This window comes from Callithrix jacchus, chromosome 4 (assembly GCF_049354715.1).
Source record: "Callithrix jacchus isolate 240 chromosome 4, calJac240_pri, whole genome shotgun sequence".
Classification (NCBI taxonomy): domain Eukaryota; kingdom Metazoa; phylum Chordata; class Mammalia; order Primates; family Cebidae; genus Callithrix; species Callithrix jacchus.
In genome coordinates this window covers 87973371-87979799 of record NC_133505.1, presented here as the reverse complement: position 1 = coordinate 87979799, position 6429 = coordinate 87973371, and positions in this window count along the sequence as shown.

The window sequence follows — 6429 nt, the reverse complement described above, 5'->3', positions numbered from 1 at the left end:
CTCACCACGCCCCTTTCCTTCCCCCAAAAAAGAAAAAAAATGCCATAGAAAAGACTGGGTTAGACTGCATTCCCAACCCCTGAGAGCGAGGGAGGGTGTGATGAGGGCAGTTTCTCCTGCCCTCGGAAAAAGTCTGAGGATGAGAAAGCTCAGAAATAAAAGGGAAATAGATTTTTGGGTCCACATTTTACTCACCCTTCCTCATGTCCCCATACAGGCCACCAAAATGATGCAGGAGTTTTTGCTCCTTAGCTCAGCTTATATCAGGGCTCTTGTCTTACGGACCAGGAAAAATTAGGCACATGGACACATTGAAAGGTGAGGAGGAGGCCGGGCGAGGTGGCTCAAGCCTGTAATCCCAGCACTTTGGGAGGTCGAGGCGGGTGGATCCACGAGGTCAAGAGAGCGAGACCTTCCTGGTCAACATGGTGAAACTCCATCTCTACTAAAAATACAAGAAAATTAGCTGGGCATGGCGGCACGTGCCTGTAATCCCAGCTACTCAGGAGGCTCAGGCAGGAGAATTGCCTGAACCCAGGAGGCGGAGGTTGCGGTGAGCCAAGATGGCACCATTGCACTCCAGCCTGGGTAAAAAGAGCGAAACTCCGTCTCGGCCGCGGTGGGGGGAAGAAAAAAAAAAAGTGAGGAGGGCAAAATTTATTAAACAAAAGCAAAGTTCTCCACAAAAAGAGGGGTCCTGCCCACAAGTTTCCACCTCATGAATTGAATACCAGGGCTCCACAAATGAGTTGAAGCAGCCAGGCGCCTCCCCTCTTAAGGTGCAAATTCCTGATGGCTCCACCCCAATCTTCCAGTGCACAGGAAGGCCCTTAGTCTGAACCGCGCCACACTGATTTATTTCCCTTACTGCGCATCTGTTAAGAGATGGACTTTTTCATCGTGGGCATGTTTAGGTAAGCCCCCTGTTCACAATGACCTGGACGGGTCGCAGGTTCTCCGGGGATCATTCCTTATCTGCCCAGGCATTTGGCTGTCTCTTGCCTCTGTCACTGGCATATAATGAACATTTAATATATTGTAAAGATAATCATAACATAAAAATATAATAGAAATCACCATTATCATTGTCATCATCATCATCCAACCACTCCTTGAATAATATATTTCTCTTAAAACTTATGAGCTGAATGAAGAGACCCCTACCCCCAAACAGGCTTTGTGTGAGCAACATGGCTGTTTATTCACCTGGGTGCAGGTGGGCTGAGGCTGAACAGGGCATCAGCAAAGGGTGGTAGGATAGGAGTTGGTTTTATAGGTTTGGAGTAAATAGTGGAAAGTTACAGAAGTTACAGTTGGCGGTTTTTTGCAAGCTGGGAGGGGGTCGTAGGTTTGCAAGCTGGAAGAGGGTCATAGGGTGTGGCATCACAAGGTTGGCCAAGGTCCATTAAAAAGTCCAACAGCCTTGTCAATTGAGGCTGGAATAAGAAACAATAGAACGTCTTAGGTTAGTTAGGTGCCGCAGGGGTTGATTGTTTCTTCCAGGAACTCATCTGGGGTGTACATCCAGGTCAGAGATGACCATTCATGGCATGGTCAGACCTTACAATTTCCATTGTCATCCTGTTTACTAGCTATCAACACCCTAGTCTTTCAGGATGCAGCTAATTTTTAGAAAGTTCTTTCATGTCTAGTTATAAGTCTACCTCTCTGGAATGTTTATCTATTTCTGTTTTCTATAGTAAGACAAATCATATTCTTTAACCCATTACTATAACTTTTCAAATTTTGCATTGAAGAAGCCTATTATTTGAGAGGTGATATAGATCCCATTAATTTCAAGCCCATTCGTTTTCTACAATAAAAGTCTGAGGCTCAAAATAGCAGAATGACTTGAAAGCCAGTCTAGGTGTTTATCACTGTCTAACCTTTTCCAGATTAAAATTCCAAGTTCCCTCAACCACTTTCTAATTGACATGACATCCAGAGTCATCACCCTTTATTCATTGCTTACTGAACATGCTCCTGTTTGTCAATATCTTTCTTAATATGTTGTCTCCATAATCTCACACAAAACTCAAAATACGGTTTGACCATTGAAGGGTACATTAGGAATGTTTCTTTCTATGATTTGAGGCTTTCTTTCCTTTTCTGCAATGCAATTTAAAGACTGTATTTTCTTTTTAGAAGGCAGCTAATACCCTACTCAGCTCAAAGATGGCATTTACATTTGCAGTGATTGATCTTCCAGCTGCCAAGCTACTTTGCAGCATAACCATGCATCTCCTTTTCCACCATCACATCAAGCATGTCATGAAAAAGTCCATTATTTTGCTGGAATAAAAATATGTATATTTTTTAGTACTTCTTGATAAATGCATGAAAAAACTTACATAAAATGTTAATAGAATGAGTTTAGGTAATTTACATTTTTTCAGCGGACTCAGCTATAGCTTTTCAGTATATTATTTTCATACACATCAATAGGTTTCTTGCGTGGGGCGGGGGATGATGTCTAGGAGGCTGTGATTTCTGAGATTACCATTTTGTAGCCTTTTGACTAATGTTTTAGAATAAGACTGAGGGCACTTTCCCATCTCTAGTCTTCTGGAGATGTTTTTTCAATACTCCATGATTTCTTTACTGTGACTGATAGTGGCCTCTAAGTGTTTACCTAAGGCTGCAATATCCTTTTCTGGGTCTGAGGACTTGACTTTATTCAAAGAATTTAGAGCATTTTATTCTTCCATCTCTTGTCTTGTTTTCAGTTTCTCTTGATCATATTTTGCCATTACTAATTTAGAAAAAAAATTCAATTATCTGGAAAAGGTAGTCACAAAATAACCTGGCAGTTATCTCTGTTATCTGTAAGCCATAATCCATCTTACTCACGACATAGCAAAGTGGTATTGCTTAGTAGTTAGGAGCTCAGGCTTGAGGTCAGCTTAGAAAAGAGCTTGTTGAGGTCTTTGAGAAACCTGTATTTGGAACCAAATAAGAAATAGAACCCGAAAAGGTGAGGCCAGTGGGAAACAAACATATCTGCATGACTGACAGAAGAGATGTTGGAGTATTTGATATGTCTGGGAGCTAGCGAGCTGGAGCTGCATCCCAGGATTTGATAGACCTTCCCAGACAGTCAGGAAGCTCTGGGCTATTGCAGATCTTAACAGGAGGCAAGGCCTTAACCTTCAGGTTATCTCAAGGCTGAGAGCATCTGAGGACAAGAGAGAAGGAGGAAGGGGCAGGTTAGTACAAATTCTCCTTCCAAACTTATCAGTCAGGTATTTGTTTCTTCACCATCACAGTGGAAGGATGAGAGAGATGAAGAAGGCCAGGTTAAAGGATGTTCCTCCTCATGCAAGGAGACATAAGTTGGGAATGCAAGTTCTTAACTGGTTTGAAATCTCTGCTCCACTATTTACATGTTATATGATATCGCAGAAGCCACATTGTCTCGTTGCCACTTAATTTTCTCCTCTATAAAATGGAGGAAATAAAAATATATACTTCATGTTTTGCACAACTTGTCATTTATCAGTGTTTTTATTTTTAGACTGATGACTTCTTTTTTCTCTTTCTTAATTGAAGTCTCTGCTCACTTTGGTCTTTGACTTCCTTGACGTTATTCCTAACCGCTGTTCTTTGCCCTTGCCTTTGCTTTTCTTTGCTTTCCTCCCTCTTTGACGTACGTCCTTTAAAATCCTGGTCTTGTCAGGGAGCTACCTATACAGCTGTAATGGTTACTGCCGAGTTTAAAATGAGGAAACTGAGGCCAGTATAAGAACAATAAGATGCCAATTTATTTATCTCCCCAGAGAGGTTCTGTGGTCCTAAAAAAAGGGGCCAGAGAAGTTGCGCTTGACTTCTCAGGGCAGGGGGTTTTGGAGGGTTAGAGGGGGCGGGCCTAGGATGCATGGGGTGGGCTGCCATTGGGTAAGGCTTGGCGGGATTTCTTCAATTTTCGTGGGTTCAGCTGTATAGTTTAGTGCTGAGAGTGCACAGTTTATTGCTGAGGTTCAAATGCATAGCTTGGTGCTGGGAGTGCATAGTCTAGTGCTGAATGTAGACCTGGGGGCAGAATGCAGAAGTGGGCGAGCCTGCACGGAGGAGCCAGATGCTGAGTAATGTGTTCTGCCTGATAAACTGTTATCAGGCATAGAGAGGGGTGGGTGTTGTTCATCCATCTCTTAGCAAGGCTATCGACCTTACATCCCCACCTTTTTGATGACATAGGACGCCATTTCTTTCTGACTACTACCTGCTGAACGGGGGCGAAGTGGGGAAGTCAGTTGGCTGGTACATCGGTTGGGATCCGGATGTACGGGTGAAGTAACATCTGGTTTATGGCTACCCTGGAAATTTCTCTTATGCGGGCTTATAAAAACCTGAGAAGGAAAGGGGCTAGCATTAGTAATAGACAAACCACGATGATTGGGGTGATAATAGGAGTTAGCTAGGTGAGTATGGGAGACTGCCACCAGTTAGAAGAGGAAGCTGGTGCATTTTGCTTCCTTAGGAGGTCTTCTTGGAGGAGATAGAGGGTGTTGACATTTTCCTCCACTAGGCCTGTTTCATAGACATAATAGCAGCACTGCTCCTGAAGAAATAAAGAAGTACATCCTTTTTCTGCTGTTAGTAGGTCTAGGACCTATAGGTTTTGGAGAGTTACCTGCGCCAATGAAGTAAGTTGTCGCTGGAGTGAGGGTAAAGAGGCAGCTGATGCTTCAATAGCCACACGAAGTTTGTCTTCTAGTTGGGCAGCTGTATTGACGCTGTAACCCATGGCACCACCCCCTATTCTGGCTGCTGCAAGGGAAGATGCTAGAGAAAGAACTATTATTATTGGAAGAAAGACTGCCCATTTGTCCCAGTGATTAGGGGACGGTGCAATGAGGGACCAGAATTCTGCTTGTCCGTACACTTCTAACTGGAACTAGGGTAACGGGCATGTGGGGAAATGGGAAGGATGTCTTGATGACTTTGGTTAGGGTTCCGTTGCACCAGAAGTACCCCCCTGGGGGTGTGTAAAGGGGGATCCTTGAGGAATATTTTAACAGGCATATGATGTGTGGCAACTGTAGGCTTGGAAATGTCCCATACTGAGGGGTTAACTATCTCAGGAGAGATAGGGGGTTGAGGCGAGGGGTCGTGACTGGATGTGTTGCCAGTTAAGGCAAGTACTAGGAGATGGGTAGAAGATGGGGTTGACTGTAGGGGGCTAGCGAGTTGGAGGGTAGCTCCTAGAGTCTGGAGGATGTCTTGTCCTAGTAGGGAACTGGGCATGAGGGTATGATCAGGAAGGAATGTGTAAATAGCAGTCCCTTCAGGTTGCAGGTTAGGGGATGGGTCCAGTTGGGGTAGGAGGGCTTCCCGTCAATTCCCACGACGGAGACCTGGGAAGGTATGCTAGGTCCTGAGTGGGAAGGCAATACAGACCAGGTAGCCGCCACATCGACCATGAAAGAAATGGACTTACCTGCTACCTGTAGTGTTACCCTGGGCTCGGCAAGGGTGACGGGGGTCCCCGAGTCCAGGCCACTTCAATCATCCCTGAGGCCGAGAAGTTCAAATGAAGGGACTGCATCCTTTGGACCAGCTTGTCCCCCACAAGGAGGTGCAGGGATTGAGCCCGTGGTCCAGAGCAGACAGTTGTCCTTCCAGTGTCCAGGTCGCTTGCAGATTGGACAGGGTCCGGAAGGTGGATGTGGACAGGGGCACTGTCTAGCCCAATGTCCCTCCTGGCCACACTTGAAACAGGGCCCAGGTGGGACCTTTGAAGCAGCCTGGGCAGGTCCTGGAGGACCTTTTGGAAGGAACTTTGAGGAGCTCCTTGCGCCAGGTGCCGGGTGAGCTGCTAGCCTCAGGGCTGCTACAATAGCTTGGGTTTGGAGGCTTACGTTGCTGTAGATGGGCCTGGCGGACAGCCTCAGCCTTTTCCTCTCGGCCATTAAAAACTTTAAATGCCATGTTTACCAGGTCTCGTATGGGAGTTTGGGGTCCCTCCTCTGCCTTTTTTAGTTTCTTTCTGATGTCTGGTACTGACTGGGAGATAAAATGGGAAGCTAAGAGGGTGGTCCCAGCAGGGGAGTCTGGGTCTACTTGGGTGTGAAGAACCATAGCGTTGGTTAGTCGGTCAAGGAAGGCAGCTGGGTTTTCAGTGGGACCCTGAGTTACTTCACGCAGCTTATCATAATTAACTACCTTTTGAACTGCATCTTGCATGCCTGCTAGGAGGCACCGTAGCATCTGGTCTCAGCGGTGGTGGCCATCTTGGCCAGTTTGATAGTCCCAGTTAGGTTCGGCCGCAGGTATCGCCACTGTGCCTACTGGCATCTGAGGCTCAGTGAGATGTACCTGATCAGCATGTGCTCTGGCTGCCTCAAGGATGTGGCCACGCTCATCAGGAGTAAGGGTAGAGGACAGGATTACATATGTGTTATGCTAGGTTAGGTCATATGCCTGAGTGAG